Genomic DNA, 20,167 nt, shown 5'->3' with positions numbered 1-20,167 from the left:
AGATGAGTTGCACAAACTTTATAGCTATGGCAGCGAGACAGCGAGTACTTGTTTTAAATCAAAGACGGCGCCGTCCGCGGAGCCAGTTAGTGTATGTCAACTACATGGCTGGTGGATAATCAGCATACGTTGTGGAGAACATTAACACACTTATGGCCGTGAGGGTTTGGGATTGCACACTTGCTAAATTATAAACACATAGGACTACTCATATTTATTTCTGCATGTACATATTTCAATGAGCCCGATAAATGCAGTTTGTACTATTTCTAAAACGCTTCTTTATAAAGAACATTGTTTTCTCAATACTTTACCTATACCGCTGTGAAGGAAAGAGCGCACAATTGATCATCGAGGCATCGATATCAACCTATTCAGCGCCTCCACCATGGACAGCGCCTGCTAAGGTCGAACTTAAGAAGGTTTACCTTAAGCAACATCCTAAGGCAGGGTTCACCAATCTCGGTCCTGGAGGGCCGCTGTCCTGCAGAGTTTAGCTCCAACCCCAATTAAACACACCTGAACCAGCTAATCAAGGTCTCATTAGGCATACTAGAAACTTTCAAACAGGTGTGTTGGAGCTGGTTGGAGCTAAACTCTGCAGGGACAGCGGCCCTCCAGGACCGAGATTGGTGAACCCTGTCCTAAGGTATAGTTCGGAGAACACACGTAGGAAAGGTATACCTGTAGTTAAGGTGTACCTTTTGAGTCTTCGTAGCGCGCTAAGAGACAACGTTATCGGAGAACGCACCCCTGGGTATTTAAGGCTAGGAGTCAGAGCAGTCTTTGGGACCCTTTACCAGGAACCCCCATACAGTGATGTTTCAGTGTTTTCCTGTTGGAAAGCCCTGAAACATCACTGTGTGTCTCTGTCAGGAAAACATTACTTACTTTTAGAGTCATCTTTAAGTAAATGATGTCATGTATTTATTATTTCTGAATTGGCTTTTAATCATTTACTTCTATAATTGCATGATACATTTTTACCTGACAAATAAATGTTACATCTTGATTTATTTTGAAGTTTTCTGAAATCATTATTTTAGTAGACTATGAGGAGGCTGGTGCTACCGCAGCTCTGTGTCCAGGATAGGCAGAAATCGCGGAGGGGTCGGCCTGAGGGTTGTCCCCTCCTAAAAATAAAATTAAAATATGTGTATTGTAAAAATATATGAAGAGTTCAGATGCAAAAGCCTCTAAGTGCCATATGAAATTTTCTTCTAGACTGATCATTTTTATCAAGCTTGTATATTTAAGTTCAGTAATTTCACTTAAATGGCAATGAAAATTACCTATGAATTGTCATTTAAGTGAAATTACTGAACTTAAATATACGATCTTGATCAAAATTATCATTCTAGAAGAAAATTTCAGATGGCACTTAGAGGCTTTTGCATCTGAACTCTTCATATGCAAAACGGGGCAACAACAAAAAAACGTTTTAAAATTTGAGTCCCCCACCCTTGCCTCACAGTGCTTTGGTCCACTGCCGGCTCCCCTTTTACCTCATCACAAACAAAGTCCAGTGGGAGAGAACAAGGTTTTTCAGTTTTAAAACTCCAGTAAGTCAAGGCTATTTTATTCACTTTAAAACTCGGATGAAGTGATTATTTTCTCTTTAATACAGATTATGCTGCGTCATTAATAAATCATGACAATTTTTTTTATAACCAATGTATTTTTGTCACCGATGTAGTCCGCCTCGCTATGTTGGCAATTATAACCTTGTTTTACCTAGATTGTTTAAAACCGTTCCCTCACACACACACCCATAGAGTGTACGTATACACTGTGTATTCTTGTAGATTACACAAGGGTGCGCATTTAGATTTTCATACATTCACTGTGTGATTTAGTCAGTTTATATCATTTAATATAGTTAATCTAATATAATATCACACAAAGAGTGCAGTTTTTCTCCAGATATTAACATGATAATAAATGTGATTTAATAAATTGATAATTAAAAAGTTTGCTTTTAGACACCATATTGCCTGTTTTAACTCTTTAACAGCCCTATTGTGTCTTATTATTATAATTAAATTTAATTGAATGTATGGAATTGACACAAAAGATGATGCATGCATATATTTAGGTTTAAAAAATACATTTATAAAGGTAAAAATGCCAGTGAAGGTAAAAGTCTATTGAAACTTTTTGGAAAAATGATTTCGGTCACTGCTGTGAACTGACCGCCACACAGAATATGAAGAATATCAAAAACTTTAGGAGTCGGCAGTCCTAAACATGCCAAGTTACCAGCACAATAACACATTCAGCAAAATATTATCGTTATCGATAAAATCCCTGAAAATATAGAGATAATTTTTTGTCAATTTCGCACACCAATGAAGAATATTTTGGTAAATTTAGTCAGCTTTTTCAATGAACCAGAGAGAAACTTTGAGAAGAAGGATAATGGCATGGTCTCCATGCTAGCTACACTAATAATAGTAGTAAGGCTTTCCTTACAACCCTACAATGGCTAATTAATTGTTCATTTTAAATTAGTAAGTATTTACAAAATTTTTATTAAAATAAATGTAATATTTATCTGAGAGACTGTCAGAACTGTATTACTGTTGTATAGTTTTAATATGTTAATATTATTTTAGATAATTGTGCAGTTGATCTAATATATGCTACAGAAACATGGGACTTTTAACTATCATTTCAGATGTGATGCAGGAGAATGAGGAGAGTGAAGAGGAGGAGAAAAGAAGAGACAAGAAATGTTTCACCTGCCGTCAGTGTGGAAAGAGTTTCATACGCAAACAAAGTCTCGAGATTCACATGAGGATCCACACTGGAGAGAAACCGTTCACATGTGATCAGTGTGGGATGAGTTTCACACATAAATACTCCTTTAAAATTCACATGAGGATCCACACTGGAGAGAAACCGTTCACATGTGATCAGTGTGGTAAAATGTTTTTCAGGGCTTCAGACCTGAAGAGACACATGCTAGTTCATACACAGGAGAAACCACATTCATGTTCTTTGTGTGGAAAGAGTTTTTCACATCTGCAGAATTTACAAGTTCATGAGAAAATACATACTGGAGAAAAAGCTTTTGTGTGCTTTGAGTGTGGGAAGCCTTTTATTACAGCTTCAGCTTTGAAACAGCACCAGAGAATTCACACTGGAGAGAAACCTTACATGTGTTCACTCTGCGACAAGAGATTCAGTCAGTTACAGCACCTGAAAACACACGAGAGGATCCACACTGGAGAGAAACCTTACAAGTGTTCACACTGCGACAAGAGATTCAGTCAGTCAGGATACCTGAAAGCACACGAGAGGATCCACACTGGAGAGAAACCTTACAAGTGTTCACACTGCGACAAGAGATTCATTCAGTCACAGCACCTGAAAACACACGAGAGGATCCACACTGGAGAGAAACCGTATCACTGCACTACATGTGGGAAGAGTTTCTGTCATTCATCTTCTCTACATAGTCATACAAAAAACAATCACCACTGTAAATCCTAACAGTAATATGTACTAAATAAAATTGAGTTCACAGCACTCAAATATTACCGAAACTTGAATGACTGAAACAGAACTCAAACTGATTGAATTATAGAACATTTCTAGATCCCAGAATGATAATTGTATAATTAAGTGATTAATTAAGTGATGATTGAGCATTAGTGATGAGTGTTAACAAGCAGAATCACTGAAGGAAAGAGAAACACAAGAACTACAACTGACTTCCAGCCACAGCAAAATCAACTGGAGATAAAAGAAGACATTAAATATCTCAAGATCTCAGCAGAGGAGGATTAAACAACTCCACGAACAGCATTACAAGCTTCACTTATTACTAAACAGTTTGACTTTATTACTGCCATTCGTCTACAGAAGTTCTTATTAGAATTAACAAAGGTTTAGAAGTTGATGATTTGAGTTTCATTTAAGGTCACCATGATGGAGATCAGCGTTTACTTTAGTTGGGCTCTTGGCCCTTGACTTTTGCACTTATTATTGTTTTAGTGGACTCGATTAAAATAAGTTCAGAGTACTCATAACTATTGTTTTTATAAACTTAATTGAATTGAGGCCATTGGTTTCCTCAAATTAAATGAGTTAGCTTAACTTGTTGGGTTTTAAGGTGTAACAACCTTCAGGAGATAAAACTATGTTATAGACATATTAGTTCAAAATCAACACTTCTATACATTTTTTTCTTGCCCATAAGGCAACCAACATCATGGTCCTGATATAAATTAAGAAGTTTTGTTACTGTCTCCACATCAAATAATGACAATCACCTCATGGTCTCAGCTGGTTCTTGAAAGCCCATTCCCATTAGCTCTTTATCTATAATCTCCATCAGGGTGTTGTCCCCTGGCATAGTTGCAGACACTTGTCACAATGAAAAACAAGCCATGCAATGAATGCGGTTTCTGGTGAGTGGTATGGAGGAACTCACATTTCTGGGTCAGACTGCCGTAACTCCTCACAGCTCATCCCCTCTTAATGATATAAGGATGCTGCTGGCCTCACAGTCATCCGCTCCACTCTCATACCCATCTCACATAACACACCTCCCATCAGGGTAGGCGTGACCCCTTGCCTTAGGTTGCCCTCGTTTGACCAAAGAGGATCTTACCTGTCGTTGAGTAATCACCTCGTGCACACTGGTAACCGCTCTTCCCCGTAACAGAATCTTTGACCGTTTTCTTCGACATAATCAGTTGTTTTCTAGAGCTTAGGGAAGGCGCACTCAAGAGTCACCAGAGCCACCAGGTTGCCTAATAGTGTTAACACATGGAGACAGGTTAATAACAGCAGTATTTAATCACTAAAATCCATTAAACATCTCCAAATCAGCAAAATCGCAATGCTGAGATTATACTCAGTGAATTTAGTTATCACAACCGTCTATTCAGTGTACTGTTACATCTGTAGCCGGAGTCATCGGCCCTGTATGGTGGAGACTAAAATGAGACAAAGAAGTTACTGGTCCTAAAATAAACTAGTCAACAAAAAAAAAATAAAAAAAAATAAAAAAAAAAATAAATAAATAAATAAAAAATCACTTCTATCATTTAAGGTCTGTATTATTATTTTAAATACTTCTTTAAAGTCATTCAGTTTTACTTTTAAAACATTTACAAATTGCCCTCTAAATGTATAAGATCTGAACTGCCTGTTGCATGATTTCTTTTAACATCTCTATGTCTATGATTTTCAAATGAAACACTTTACCTTACTATAAATAGCTTATTATCACACATGACACAGGCTCAGATAACAGCTTTTAGCTGACACTGAATGAGAGAGACTCTGAGGCATTCAGGACTGGTACACTGCACTCTCATAAACTTCTAACATAAAACTTTATCTACCATCTTTTAACTCTAGCCCAGCGTAAGGCATCTTTGCCAGAAATTACATGCATTTTCAAATAAACATAATTTTTATATATTTTTGCAACTCACATTTGTTAGAGTCATTAATTTTACATCAACCTATATTTATCAATTCACTTATACAAATTATTATTATAGATCTTTCCTTCAAAAGGTTGCCAAGGTAACATAGAGTCTTAGACCTAAGTTAGCCTGAGGGTAAGGTGTCTAATTTTTTTGGTCTAAATTAAGTCAGCCCCTGGGGCCGGTTTCACAAAGCTATTTTAGAGCTATTTTCCGAGTTAGACGAGTCTATAATTTGCTCATAGACTAGTCTAATGCAAGTTAGACTGTTTCATAAAAATAAAGACTGACTTAATTTAGACCAAAAGAATTAGACACCTTACCCCCAGGCTAACTTAGGTCTAAGACTCTATGTTACCTTGGCAACCAGCAGTAACAATCAGTTACATTACAAACAGCCAAAAGAAAAGGGAAAATTGCTCATAATTTAAACATAATTTAAACACGCCATGTTTTTTGTTTCGAAAAGTGTCTTATTTTACCCAGAATATATTGCAGTGTAGTCCTACTTAAGATAGTCATAGTCAAGATAGTCATAAGTGCTTTGTGCAACGGTCTGATTTAGATGTCTATCTGAAGTCTGACTATCTACTATATCTAAGCCATAGTCAAAGTCTATCTTTGTGAAACCGGCCCCCGGAGTCAGAATAATAATAAATTGAAAAAAAGTTTTAGTGAAGATAGTTTGCAGTTTCATCAGCAGGGGCGGTACTTCCGTTTACGTCCAGCGTGACCTTTCCAACGTGATTACGTAATGCCTGGCGCATTGCAGACCAGGGGCCCGTTCTTCGTACGTCGCTAACTCAGTTAGCTGGATTTGATTGTTGGCGATTTGGCATGATCTTGGATTGTTTGATGTTCATCCTGGACTTGCTGTCATAGCAACACATGCGCAAGCTTAAACCTGCTCGGGAGCAGGCTTATTTCATGTTAACAGGATTAGACTGCGGCTTCATAAGCGGAGCTGATACGGGAAGTCCAGCGCAGCACGATAGTGCACTTTCTGAGATATATATTTTTTCTCGTGACTCGTGAGATTGTCGTTTATGCTACATTATTAATTTGTTGGAAACGCACATTTATTTTCGACTTGTCGGAGTCGGGCTTTAACTACAGCATAAACTGTTTGCATTGCGCTAAGATTATTTGCGAGTGGCTCTTTCCTTACACTATTGGAGATGCTGAGAACTTGATGGAAAGTGCTGTCTGTCGTGTCATTCGGAGTTTACCTGGCGCTTTTAGGTTTAAAAAACAGTTTTAGTTTTTCTTGGTGGCATTTCCAAGCCACTTAAGACCCAATGTTGTAAAGCAGTTTTTTTAAAGCAGTTTTTTATTATTATTTTTTTTAGGCTATAATAATTTTTTATGAAGATCATTCAATCATGATGCCATATACTGTGTCACTCAGGCTTCACTAACGTGATTGGTACCATAGACTATAGGCTATAGACTGTCATCAAGGCCTCAATGAAGGGGATTATGTGAACAGAAAGGGGGTTCACAATGTGCAGCCCAGTTACTATTGTGATTCTTAATATTCCAGATTAGTAATATTATATCAAATAAAAAAAAAAGGCAGTTGACTAAAATCTTCCAAATCACAAATGTGAAAGCAAAATGGCCAGGATCTGTGCATGACTTAAGCATTTTCAGAGATTCACACACTGTAAAACCCAACAAGTTAAGCAAAGTCATTTCATTTGAGGAAACCGATTGCCTCAATTCAATTAAGTTTATAAAAACAATAGTTATGAGTACTCTGAACTTATTTTAATCGAGTCCACTAAAACAATAATACAAAGTCAAATTCAATAAGTTAAGCTAACTTATTACATTTGAGGACACAGATTGCCTTAATTCACTGTAAAACCCAACAAGTTAAGCTAACTCATTTCATTTGAGGAAACTGATTGCCTCAATTCAATTAAGTTTATAAAAACAATAGTTATGAGTACTCTGAACTTATTTCAGTTGAGTTTACTAAAAGTAGATATACATTGCAGTCAATAAATTAAGTGATTAATTAAGTGATTATTGAGCATTAGTGATTAACACCTGCTGTTAACGAGCAGAATCAATGAAGGAAAGAGAAACACAAGAACTACAACTATCAAGTCCTACTCTTGTTCAATTTCCAAAGGACACAAGGACAACTCAAATTTCTGACTCAATCACTTTTCTTTTTCTTTTGGCTTTGTCAGTTGATTGATCTGTTCAATGAATTAGGTTGTAAACCTTTAAAGACAGAGATCAAAAGTTACCATTTTTGATTAAACATTTCAGTTAAACATTTTTAATGAATTTTAAATGAGTTTAAACGTTTTAATTAAACATTTTAAATACATTTTATGATTGATTACCCACTTAAGCCTTTTACATTGAATAAAGAACCCATTTAACCTGTTAAGCTGCAACCCCACTTTTGAAAAATCCCCAGAAATGACATACCCAAACTGAAACAGATACAGTTCATGAACCCTTTGCACTAAAAGCACAAGTATGATCTCATTTGAAAGCTGACACCTGGTAGTTTATTGTAAATGTAGAATTAATTATTGTCATAATGATTTTTTTTTTTTAAATAGCTTCAAAGTTTTGTAAAGTTATTAGAATTTTTTTTTATGAAACATATTAATGAAAATAAAATTGAAGTTGGCACTGGAGCAATCTAGAAATGCACTACAGCTAAAGCCACATGTCTGACCATGTTATATTTAAAATATGAAGATAATAAGTCTAAAACTCTGTATTTAGTTAAATGTTTTTCAAGATCATGTCATGACTTTATTTTGATTAGGCTACTCTAAAAATGCTACTGATGTTTAGTCATCGTCTAAGCATCCATTCAGTCTTTTGTCTCTATTGTTTTGTGGTGCAAACGAGCCCCATTCAGTCTCAGTCTCCCCCTGCACACATTCACACCTCTCCAGCCTGGTTATGGCTCGAAATATGCATTTCTTTTGTCTGCATTATAGTTACTAACGACTGGCTATTCACATGCTATTCATAGGGTTTCAATCCCTAATTTCTTTTATCAAAGTTCTCACTTCACATTTGAAGTGCACTAAATAGTGGTCAAATGCACTAAAACATATCAGTAAGCATTCTTATTTAGAACAAAATTCATAAAAGAATAACCCCTGGTGGCAGGTGCACCTGGGCTAGCTAGCATGTTAGCTTAGCACACCATCAATACACGACCATTTATGAGATTAAAACCATGTTTGTGCTCCAAACTTACTTCATAACGCAATCGAGTGTTTTAAATAATCTTCTGTGATATAATTTGGCTTCAGATAAAAAAAAAAAATCAGACAGAAAACATTATTTATAGTTTTATGCACGATGATAAAGTCTATATCGATTAGCATTACATTATAAATATAATCTATTATTATGAAAATACCTGGTATGGCTTGAAGAACACAGGCAAATCAAATATCATAGCAAACATGTTTATTGTCTTCAAAACATCTTTTATCTGCATATTATTACAGCGGGATCTCTGTAGCTTTGTGTGTAGCAGTGACGTCCTGGAATGTCACATGATTATGGCTCTTCTTCATGTTCCATATATGGATTATTTTTTTGTGCATATAGCGCCCTCAGGCTATTGGTATGAATTGAAAACACATCTCAGTAAGAAGCGCTCACAATGATTACATCGACACATTTGGGTATAAATTCAATAAATATTATTCCTGTCTTTAGAAATATGACATGAATCTATGAGAATATATCAATATTTCTCCAAATCTGTACATTTTTGAGCTAAAGCCCTGAAGGACGTTGGTTTGTGTATCGCTGTCATGACGACAGCACTGAGTTTTTTTTCTGAATGAAAGCGGCTGACGCGCATAATTCATATTAAAGGTATCGACTCATTTTTTCATTTCATAACTCCTGACACAAATTAAGACATAACTGTCACTATAAGTTTCTCAGAATACAATAGTGGTCAAATACTGAAACTTGAGTATTATATCTTTTTAATGATGTATAGTTTGTCAAGGTATAACATTAAATCTGATAGTAACTTTGAACTATATAAATAAAAAAACGCTTCAGTGCGCCCACGCACTGGTGCAGCTTAACAGGTTAACAAAAATGCAATGAAGTCAATGCTACAATGTGTTCCTTAACCAATCTACACAGCAGTTAAACAGTTCAAACATATTAAGCAACATTTCAAACACCATGAAAGTAAATAAAACATTTCACCAACCATTGGCGTCTTTGGACTGAACCTACGAGTGAGTGAACTTGGAGTGTCTTCTCTGTGAAGTTTGTTTGTTTAAATGACTGAGGACCTCATGTCTTCCCAGGTGCTCCAAATCAGTGATAATAACTGATCAGGTGATAAGCAGCCGGTTTGCTGCTGCTGGTGCATTCTGGGAAGTGTAGTTCTTTGACACTAATTTCTGAGATTCAACTCAACACCTCCCACTTGAACTCCTGTTTTTTTCAAAACCAGAGAGGTCACACAAGCCTTTCACACCTCTGCTTGTTCTTCAATGGGAAGTAGAATGACAAGGCGTCTGACATCTCTATGAAGAATCGTGGCTGGGATTTTGGTTTGGAGTCTCTTGGTTCTTTCTCTGTTAGCTCTTGTGGGTCCTTCTTTGCTGTTTGCCTTTGTGATGTGAACAGGATAGCTGGGAAATGTCTTCACAAGCACATCTCTTACAATGCCTTTGCTGTCAGCATTGACACTGACCACTCTAGCCAGCTTGTACTGTCCTCTCAGGGCGTTTTGATCAGCCAAACAGACCACATCTCCAACAGCAACATTTCGCTCTTTAGTGTGCCATTTGTTTCTTATGAACAGATTAGGTCCAGCCAATTGGCTCCACTTCTTCCAGAAATTGCTTACCTCTGCTTGAATATGTTTAAGTCTTTTGTAAGGGTAGCCATCAAACTGGAAATCTCCAGGGTCTCCCTTTGGATTGGCACGTCCTAAAAGCAGAGAATTTGGGGTGATGTACTCTACACAGTCTTCTCTGCTTTGAGTTCTTGCATCGATGGGTCTCTCGTTTGCAAGGTTAGCTGCCATGAAGAGAAAAGTTTGGAATTCTCCCCATGTGAAAACACCATCTCCACCAAGGTTGCTTAACGCCCGCTTCACTACTTTGACAGCTGCCTCTGCTGCACCATTCCTATGGGGAGAGTCTGCAGGGTGAATCTTCCACGACCATTCTGTACCATGCTTGGCAGCTGTTTCTTCAATTTCAGACTTGTTTAGTCGGTTAAGGAATTTGTGAAGCTTCTCTAGTGCAGGTTTGGCTCCCACAAAATTAGTGCCAGGGTCTGACCAGAGTTTCCTAGGGTGTCCTCTCAGTGAAGTGAACCTTTGATAGGCTAGCAGGAATCCTTCAGATGACATGTCACTCACCACTTCAGTGTGTATGGCTCTGGAAGCCATGCAGCAGAAGACTATTCCCCATACTCTGAGTCTAGTTCTCTTCTTGACCTCATCTTTCACTTCATAAGGGCCGAACAGGTCCATAGTGGTGAATTCAAAAGGTGCAGCCGGGCCTGTTCGCTCTAGAGGCAGGTCAGCCATGATTTGTTGACACCGTTTTGCCTTGTTTTTCCTGCAGACCACACAGCTGTCAACCATTTTCTTGGCAAGTCTACGGCCTTTTATTACCCAGGCTTTCTTCCTCATCCGGAGAAGGGTTCCTGCCACTCCCTCATGGCTTGCTTTGTGGGATTCCTGTGCCAGCAGTGTAGACACCCATGCTTCAAATGGTAAAACTGGCACTACTGTCTTCTCTTCGTTGAACGTCTGAATCCTGCCTCCACAAACTAGCAATCCAGAGTTCACATCTTTGTATACTGCCAGTCTGCTTAGAGTTGTGTCTGAAAAAACTGTACCTTTTTGAGCTGCGAGGAAAATGTCTTTGAGTGCATCTTCTCGTTCTTTGACAGTTAGCACAGTTTGCTTCGGTGATCTTCTCTCCCACTTTGACTGTTTAGGGGCTCGGCACTTCCTCTTCAGCCACTGCTTGGCAGCTAGACAAACCCAGGCAACGACTCTCACCAGTTTAGACAGGCTACTGGATCTTCTTACTTCCACAAGATCTTTAACCCAGCCAGTGGGCTTCCTTTTTAGAAGAAGAGTTGGGTTTTCCACAGGTATTCCCTCTTGAGTTTCACTCTTTGGACTTTCCTGAGTGCTTTGTTGGTCTTCTTTCTGCTGACTCCTTCTTGCTTGAGCTCTTGTTAATGTTCAAATCTTCAGGAGCACCCCCTCTTGTTATAATGTCAGCTATGTTTAGATCTCCACGGATCCACCACCAGTCTTGCACTAGTCCAGCTTTCTGGATTTCACCCACTCTATTTACAAAGAAGGTTTTGTACCCATAGCCAGGGGCGTAAATTTCATCTAAATGTTGGGGGGGACAATAAACATAACATTCCTCACAAGCAATTTTTTGAAGGGGACACCAATAATATAGGCAAAATTGTACTTTCTATGGATATGTTTGTACACAGAGGAAAGCCTTACTGCTATTATTAGTGTAGCTAGACCGTTCCATTATCCTTCTTCTCAAAGTTTCTCTTTGGTTCATTGAAAAAGCTGACTAAATTGACCAAAATATTCTTCATTGGTGTGCAAAATTGACAAAAAAATGATGGTTGATGATTTATTCAGGAATTTTATCGATAACGATAATTAAACAATATTTTGCTGAGTGTGTTATTGTGCTGGTAACTTGGCATGTTTAGGACTGCCGAGGACAGCCGACTCCTAAAGTTTTTGATATTCTTCATGTGTGGCGGTTCAGTTCACAGCAGTGACAGAAATCATTTTTCCAATAAGTTACAATAGATTTTTACCTTCATTGGCATTTTTACCTTTATAAATGCATTTTTAAACCTAAATATATGCATGCATCATCTTTTGTGTCAATTTCATACAAAAAATTAAATTATAATAATAAGACACAACAGGGCTGTTACCAATCATATTAAATAATATCAACAAAATCTTTGCAATGGAGAGGAAACACAAAAGTTGCATTTGAAATGGCATTTTGATTTTACACAGACATAAATAATGTTTTGTTTAAAACATAAAACGTTGAATATTGATATGTAAAATGATTTAGAACATGAAAAGATACTTTAAATGTGAAATTAAAACCGCCAGTAGGTGGCAGCAATTCATTGTTAATGAGTGAGTCATTGTGATTCAACTTATTCGTTCAAAAAGCTGATTCATAATTCAGTAGGGAAATACCTCAGTGTTTCTCAGAGACGCAAATACAGTGCTTTGGCTTAGTTTTCAACTATTTTCGTTGGCGAAATAGAGTTAAAACAGGCAATATGGTGTCTAAAAGTAAACTTCAATTATCAATTTATTAAATCACATTTATTATCATGTTAATATCTGGAGAAAACTGACTAAATCACACAGTGAAAGTGTGAAAATCTAAATGCGCACACGCAGTTGTCTAATCTACAAGACTACACATGGTGTATGCGTACACTCTATGGGTGTGTGTGTGAGGGAACGGTTTTAAACAATCTAAGTAACGTTTAACGCACAGACTGTATAAAACAAGGTTATAATCGCCAACATAGCGAGGCGGACTACATCGGTGACAAAAGTACATTGGTTATCATAACATTTTATGTCAATGATTTTGTAAATGACGCAGACGCAGCATATTCTGTATTAAAGAGAAAATACTCGCTTCATCCGAGGTTTAAAGTAAATAAAATAGCCTTGACTTACTGGAGTTTATTGGAGTTGTTTGTGATGAGGTAAAAGGGGAGCGGGCAGTGGACCGAAGCACTGAGGCAAGGGAGGGGGGACTCAAAATTTTAAAACGTTAATTTGTATTTGCCCCGTTTGCATTTTTATTGTTTTACTACTTAAACAATTATTTTAAGTATATATCATTATATTATTTTCAATACACATATTTTAATTATATTTTTAGGAGGGGACAACCCTCAGATAGGGGGGGTCCTGGAACCATCTCTCGATCTTCATTCGAGCATGCTTTTCCACATACTTCCTGATCCTGGCTGCGAAAACAGCACCACAGATCTCAGCTTTTACAGCTTCTCCCTTCTGATCCAGGGGTGTCAACTTGGCTTTTGATTCAACGAATCGAACTTCAGTGCCTTGACTTGTCTCCCATCTTAAGTACATCACAGCTCCATAGGATTTATCACTTCCATCAGAGAATGTGATGACCCAAGGTTTCCCTTCCCAGCCAGCTGGTGTGAGGCTCCTGTGGAATTTCACCTGTCCAAGCTGCACATATTCTTCAAAAAGCTGTATGGCTTCTTCTCTGAGGCTTTCTGAGAGAGGTTGGTCCCAGGTTTCTTGGGTTAGTTTCCCACCCCCTCCTTCTTGGAATGCCTTTCTTACAAGAATTGCTCCTTTTTGTTTGGCAGGTGTAATTAAGCCAATTGGGTCGTACAGTCCAGCCACTTGGCTTAAGAGAGCTCTTCTAGTTAGTGGCTTAGGCATCTCAGTTCTCACCTCCTCCTTGAGAAGATATTTCCCAACTCTCATCTTCTTTTTCCTTTTGGAAAAATTAACTGAGGTTAACATGTAGAGTTTGTATTCAGGGGTAAAGCCGTGCAAGGTTCGCACATGCTCGATTTGTTAAGAAATGTTACGGCCCCGCACGAAGTTAGGGATGACCGGAGACCTCTAGGATGGTCAGAGTTTCTACGTGCCTTTGCCGAATTAAACATCCCATTTTCTACGGTGCCGAATCAACAGGTCAGACGCGCGATTAACTCTCTAAAGAGTAAACCTGTAGAGACCTCATCACCTCCTGTTAGACCTTCTAAAAAGAAGGCCCAGAGATATTCACCTCGCTTGGCTCCAGAGTTCAAAGACTCACCGTTTAAATCACCGTATTTCGAGCAAAGACGATGGTTAGAGTTTTAACGACTTTCTGTGAGCATTAAATAAAAGACGATAAAAAATATAATGGTTTTCAAGATTTTTTATTTATACGTCAAACACGTCTGCACACAATGAATGCACGAAAACATTTTATCATTACAAACATACGGTCTTAATCTCTTCACAAAGAGGGACACCATTTGATCATTTTTTATATAATCATCTGTGTATAGTTTCATCACATGGTTATAGTCACGACCTCTGGCTAAATGATACAGAAAAAACACACAGTGCTGCCCGCAGGTATCCGATGTATAATCCTGGACGCGTCTGTCGGAATATAACACATCGACGTTGTTGGTTGTTAGAAAGTTATTGATGGTGATTGGAAAGCGGTGGGTGTTGGGTGGATTACCGAAGCTGTCGAAAAAACAAGCGGTTCCCTCTTGGGTTAAATAAATCGCGACCCAATGCTCCCCCGGCAATCGAGCCGGGTGAGTATTTATGATTGCCATCGACGGTAAGATCCTCAGCGTTTTTTTTGGTAGTTGATCGCTCGGTAGCACCCCGAGAAAATGAGGCCTGCATGTAATTTTATCCATGATAGCCGTCAGTTGTAGCGTGTTCATCTCAATAGTAGTTGACTAGTACTTGTCTGCGGTTAGACACTTCAATGATGCTGTCGAATACGGCGTAAATTAATAAATTAACGGTATTCGGCAACGGTTGTCTGAATCGAGCTTTGAGTCTGATATTCCCCGACTTGATGAGGGAAATGTGCTGACCACAGTCTTCATCAGGCGTGAGGTTAAATGCGTAAAGCGTGTATCCGTTCAGGAAATCACCCCTGTCGATAGAGAGTGCCTGGTTTTTAAGATGTCTTCCCGTCGTCATCGCCAACTGATAAAATTCACGTACTGCCGAACCAGCTTCGAAATTAGGTTGTAGAGGCTTGGCGGGGAATTGTTGTCACAACGTAGACGGCTAGGAACTCCAGATCGTAATGTTTGAACGCGAATGGATTGTTTTCGTAGGACCCTGTGAATGCGTCATTGTCGACCATGGCAATGACGATAGATTTTGGTAGGGTTCCTAAAAACAGATTTTCTTGATTTGAAACACGAGTCCCCTCAGGTATGGAGAAATTTTTTAGAACCACCCTATCTATGGGATACTTGGCCGTTGTCGAGAGTAACGCCTGGGCGTGGCCCAGTCTCACCGGGGTGCTACAGAGACTTTCTTGACAAAAAGGGACGCCGACTCTATTTTTATTTTGTAAGCCACATCGTCGCACCTCATCAGACAGAATTCATCTTTTGCTCTAATTAGGCGTATCTTGATGTCCACGCCGTTCAACAAAAGTTTTTCTTGAAAGAATATATCGCTGTGTATAGGGGACAGCAGTTCCACCACCTTGCTTTCGCTGGTGTAGACCGATCTCTTCGTCAACCCCACGTTACGGCCTACAGGGTCATTCACATCCATGTGACCGGCAGTGTCTTTGTAAAACAGTCCGGCGGAGAAAAGAGATTCCAACGCATCTTTACTGTAGTTGATCAGACTCTCGATGATGCAGCGGTAAGGATAAGTTGAGGAACTCTGGGATATCAGACGGTCGCCGAGGGTCACGTCGACTTGTGAAAAAATTGTGGCTCCGGGTAATTTATTAGAGCTACCCTTGCAGGATGTACGATGTCTGCTCCATTAGGTCTCGTGATTTTCAGGCGCAGATAGAGCATCGTGTTATTTAGATCTACATAATCGTCGCCGTTGCCTGCGATAAAAAACTCTAATGGTGCGGTGTCCGATATGGCGGATAATGGTGCAACTTCTAAATAGCCGTTTTTCTCAATAACCGTCTGCGTCATTGGAACCGTAAATAAGTCCAACTCGGACTTGATGCATTCTCCCGACATACGATGCAGTAGCGCCATGTTAGAATATGTTTTTTATGGATCTCTTGACCGACGCTTTTCGACTAACAGACTTGTTACGCTTTCTGCGTATGACTGGCCGCTTCTTTGTTCCTCGTGTTGTTTTCTTCTTCATACCCAAATGACCACGCCTCCGTACACCCGGCGGCTTAGACATCCTCTTACGAGCCATGACCATCAGCCCAGATCCGTCTTGAGCATTAGCATTATTGCTATGAGCCCGCGTCAATACGTTTGAGACGACGTCGGATACTATATTTTTAGCGGCGGATTTTAGGTGGGGTTTCGCGATGCTAAATCCTCTTTTTAACAGAGGTATGGCCATCCTGAACAGACCTCTGAAAAGCCCTCCTAACCCCGCGCCATACATAACCCCTCCTCCGGCATAGCCTGGCAAACCCCCACCGGCTTGATTTCGGTAGTAGCTGACATAGTCCGCGGTCTCTCCAGGGCTATAATATACCATTTTTTGGTTTAAAGTGTAGTTTTACAATGACTTTCCCGTAAGAAAATGGTATTTCACAGTTTTGGTCGTCCTTCAACTCTATGGTAATGCTGCTGATGTGGTCCTTGTTGATCGATGCGTAATGCGGGTTGTCGTATCTAGCAATGACCGTGTCGTTGCTTTTACCCGATATATGTACGCATCTCAAAAGGGGGACGTAAGAATCACCGACCGATTGATATTGGATGATGTCGGTGTAAACGTACATTGTGTAGAACCCGGTGTTGATATCGGATTGATGAGGAGCGTACGTGATGGCGCTCGTAGTAAAATCCGCTTCTTTATGATAGTTCGAACGTCCGAGAGCATCATCCGGTATCATTCCTAAAATAGTGGCGAGTCTGCCTTGGAAACTGACTGAAACGTTGGGTTTCGCGATCAGAAACACATTTTTTTTTTAATTCATCGTAATTCAATACGGCCGTAGGTGTGAGAAGTTGATTTATCACACGGAGGATCGCCCGAATGTTTGCGTAGTACCCACCGCTTATGTTTAATGTCCTCGATACAAAAAACGTGGGTAAGTCTTTTTTAAATGATCCCGCGTCTTCGGGAGTCCCGCTATTCGTGTATACGGGGCCCGTGTGCAGGGTGAAATCCCCATCTTCATCCTTAAAGTTATACCAACTTCTAGGATATTCGATTTCGGCGAGTCCCACCTCCCATTGTCCTTTCAATTGTATAGCTTTTGCTAACCTGGTTGTATAGCCGGATATGCGATTTTCGGGGTAAACCGACCTAGATGCATTGCACGGTAACGTGACGTAGAAGCCGTGGTCGTCCATGACGGTCCTTCTCTCGTATGATTACCCCCGTTAAACGTCGGCGTGTTTTAAGTCCAACAGTGTTTTTTTATCTATATAACTATTGAATTTTGAAGGCCACCCTAGCCATTTCACTAAAACAAGCGTAGATTTCCCTTGTTTTTTCCGGCCTAAATTCTTTTCCACCTTAATAGATTTGTTTTTACTCACAATTATTTTTTGCAACTCTTTTTCATAAAAAACTCCCTCGATGACATCACCGTCATAATCGGTGAGTCTGTAGACCGGGGGTTGTCGCGGAATGCACGCGGATATGGTGAAAAATTCTTCTGTGTAGTTCTGCTCATAACCTTTAGCGAACGGCCCTCTCACTTTAGAAATCCTGACGACGTCGCCGACTTTGAAATTAAATACGGCTCTCTCGGTCTTCTTTATATCCCCGTACAAGTTTTGAAACACTTGATCCTCGTTTACTTTGCTGACGTCCACGGGTCTCATTCTGATACTTCGGTGATAGCTGGTGTTGTACCCCTGCATAATGTCTTGTAAAACATCTATGTATCGTCGGGAATTTGTAGCCGTTAAAAATCTCCACATACGACTCTTTAACGTTCTATTAAATCGTTCCACGACGCTGGCTTTCAAATCGGTGGCGGTAGCGAAATGATTAATGTCGTGCTTTCTCATTACATCTTGAAATTGTTTGTTAAAAAATTCCTTTCCCTGATCCGTCTGCAATTTCTGTGGGACACGACCCTCTTCGAGGATAGACTCGAACGCTCTAGTGACCTCGGGACCGCTCTTATTCTTCAGCACGCGAGTCCACGCGTACTTGCTAAATACGTCTATGCACGTCAGTAGATATTTATTACCGTCGTTATCCTTGGTGTAGGCGATCATGTCGACTAGATCGGCCTGGAACTGCGTATCGACCCCGTACACAACCACTCTATTTCGTTTGTATTTTATAGGGGCTGTTTTGTGTAATGTGTAAGCATCCTCACCAGCCAGCCATTCTGAAACCTTTTTATCGCTTAAACGGACCCCACTTTCTTTTAAGACGGCGTCCTTTAATCGTTTTTTACCCCCTAAAGAGCCGGGGTTGGATGGTGTATAATAAGCCTTTTTCATGAGCTCCGACATGCTGCCGTTTCAACCGCTGCAAAAGAATAACGCGTACATGTGGTTTGAATCAATCTTTTATTAAAAAAGTTACAGGATACATGATATAAGTAAACATGGATAAATGATGTTAATATAACACAAGTAAAAATGGATATAATAGAAGATAGTAAAAATGATTATAATACAATATAGCATACATGGATATAATAGAAGATAGTAAAAATGATTATAATACAATATAGCATACATGGATATAATAGAAGATAGTAAAAATGATTATAATACAATATACATGGATATAATAATAATAATAATGTTAGTACAACAAAATCTAAGTAAAATTGAATATAATGATGTTAGTACAAAATGGTTATACCATAAAATATAATACAATTGGATATAACAATGTTACATGCATAGTCTAAGTAAAATGAAGTCAACGGTAATCTAACCAGAAAAGAAAGTCACGGCAGACCATCATGTTACGATCTAGGATGTAATCGACATACATTTTAACAATTTTGTTGATGGTGATACCCATTTCGTCAATTTTGACAACATCGTCCTCATCTTTTGATTTCTTTACCAGCTCGGTACAGACATCAGCCACATACGTACAAGTACACAGCACATCGGTGATCCCTAGTAGGGATTGTGATTCACACATCATATCTAGAACCTGTTTTATCATCATACCGGGCGGATCGACCCCATAAGCGCATTTGTCCGTCAAATCGTCCCATGAATTAGCCAGTCCTCTTATATGTATCATTTGTTTCTTGAAATTTGCTTCACGCGTAGTGTCTTCCATACATGGATGACCATCGCGTGATGCATCATCAATAATCTTATTCATCAGTTTGGTCATCTGTCGTTTGTAATGTCCTTTAAACAGGAATTCCATACAGCTCTTTAGGCTACAGGCTGCACCCATGTTGGAGACGGCTTGGTCACTCTCCATTCACAATCGAGAGACCTTCCCAGAGATCGACGACGTCATGCACTATTTCCTCACAGGGTTTGTCCAGAAGTCTCGCGCTGATTTCTTCTAGCTTAGCGGCGATGAATGGTTCGTCTTTTAATTCGTGCAGAATAGTCCCGACTGTTCCTTGAATACGGTGAGGGTGAGATTTTAACCCCAACCGTCCTAGGAGGATACCGATGATGGCATGAAAATAGGGTCTAAACAGTTTGACTGAAAGTTCATCAAAATGTGTGTCAAAGTAGTAGCTAGGGGGGTCGAACAGGCAGGAATGTTGCAGTTGGCTGGGATGATCAATCGCACAGCCCTCACAGTCGTCCTTCAGCTTCTTGCCGATGAGATGTTGGAGCAAAACCACGGTCGCGGCTTTTATGATTTTGAACCCCACGTCACTGAAACATCCGTCTGTGACGTCGAAGCCATGATTAGCATGATGCAGGGTCCGGTCGATTTTAGATGCGTCGTATGATTCCCGATCGTTATGGAGCCTGAAACTTTTGTCTGGCCCGTGGGGACAGTCACACTCGATCCCCGA

The sequence above is a fragment of the Squalius cephalus genome, assembly GCF_949319135.1.
Source record: "Squalius cephalus genome assembly, chromosome: 11".
NCBI lineage: Eukaryota > Metazoa > Chordata > Actinopteri > Cypriniformes > Leuciscidae > Squalius > Squalius cephalus.
This window is presented reverse-complemented; position numbering follows the sequence as displayed.